This window comes from Lagopus leucura, unplaced genomic scaffold (assembly GCF_019238085.1).
Source record: "Lagopus leucura isolate 7727_CA_CO unplaced genomic scaffold, USGS_WTPT01 Super-Scaffold_100004, whole genome shotgun sequence".
NCBI lineage: Eukaryota > Metazoa > Chordata > Aves > Galliformes > Phasianidae > Lagopus > Lagopus leucura.
The window spans coordinates 18,773,858-18,775,772 of NW_024962264.1; positions in this window are offsets into that span (position 1 = coordinate 18,773,858).

Genomic DNA, 1,915 nt, shown 5'->3' on the forward strand with positions numbered 1-1,915 from the left:
TGACAAGGGGTAATGCAGAGACACATTTTGGGTCCTCTGCTTAACTGTGCAAAGCCCCAGTAACTGGTGGCCTACGTAGATGTTAGGACTTCTACACATATCATGGTTGTAATTGCTAGGTTTTTTTGTTTGGTTGGTTTGGTGTTTTTTGTCATAATCAATAACAGAGCTGTTTTTGTTATCAGTGGAACCAATCCTGTAAAATCTTGCTCTGAGAATATCCTGAAGGCTTTCTTTACTGGGAGACTAACAGATCTATTTCTGGCTTGAATATGCTTATTGTTTAGATTAAAATCTGCTTTGTGTGGTCAGCATAGTTGAAAGCATGCAGATTGCCTTCTGACTCCTACATTATCAACACAAGAACAAATTCAATCGCAAATAAAAAGGCAGGAAATAACATGCGTTGCTTGAAAAAGAACAGTGAACTTTCATGTTCAGATTTTTAAGGTTAACAGTTACTTTCCCTTTTTTTTTCTTTCTGCTTTCACATAACAACAGAACCTTAACTCTGATAGAGTCCAAGTTTTTGGTGTCTTTCAAACTACCCCAAAAGCTAAGAAGCAGGAAGCTGTGATCTGTAATTGCTATGATAAATAAAAATGGATTTTTACTATGTCATTTTGAGAATCATTTGAGATCAGAACTGTGATTGAATTGTTGTTGCATTACAGAAATAAAAGAATAGAAACATTTTGAGGTGGAATTGCCAGATCTAGTTAGACCAGAAAGCCTATGCACTGCAACTGTATTCAAATTCTGTGTGTAGCAACAGTAATTTCAAGGTGATGTGTATACTCTGACATGTACAGCAGCTAAAGCCATTTCAGCTGGCTGGCTGCATGGGATGGGCATCTGGAAGATGATGTCAGAAGTGGAGACATCAGTCAAAAGGAAGGGAGTTGGCAGGAGAGTAGTGCTTTGCACTGGCTTGTATACATGGAGAGTAGTGAGAAAGCCATAGCCAAAAAAAGATGCAGTTTAAAAAGAGATTACATTTTCTGTTGTGCTTGTCCCTCCCCTCAACCATCCTTTCAGCAGTGAACGTTTTTATAAAGAAAACTGTGGCATAAGGGTGTGAGGCACCTTAAAGAGTTAGTAGGGAACCAGTTCTCTGAAGATAACTACTGTCAGTCTCAGGGGCTTGTTGATTATCCAGCAGCAATTTGATCTCATGCTCTGCTGGTTCAGTGCTTTGCCACACAATGTTGGCATTGTTATTTAGGGTGTTTCCTGTAAACCTGTGTGAGCTGGTTTATCCTGTTTAGAGTGTAAGCTAGTTCTCCCTCTCCCCACAGCTGAATTTTATACTTTCATTGCATTGAATGCTTTCGTTATTTGACCCTGAACTCTTAAATGTGATCATGAACAAAACAGCTATGACCTCTGTCTTTGACGTGAGGTTGTCAGACTTTTCTTAATATAAGATAGGAGCTTTGTTTGGATAGCCGTTCCCCATTACATTTGGAAATGAAGTCTTTAAAAACGATGGCAGTAACTGAAGAACCTTTATAGCATCACCATTTCTTAGGCTATGATCCTGGGTTGCTGCTCAGCCATAAAATATGGAATGCTATCCCAGGGAGGATGGAAAGTAAAACACTCAAAATTGTGTGCTCTCACATATGTGAGCAAATCAACAAAGTGGGAGGAAATGGGCAACTAAAAATAGGCTTGAACTCTGAATGCCTGCTAATTTTTGTTGAGAAATTTTAGTAAGTAACAGGAGTAACAGGACAGCAAGCATAGCATGGATATTGCTCATTTGGTTTCCAAAAGGAGGAAATACCTATTGGCAGGACAAGCATATTCTCAGAATATGCTTTTCAGGCTGAAGTGGCATGGCATATTCTATTCACCTGAATCATAGGCTGCTCTCCCTGCTGCCCTTGAGTTTTCTAAGCTGTCTTTTAGC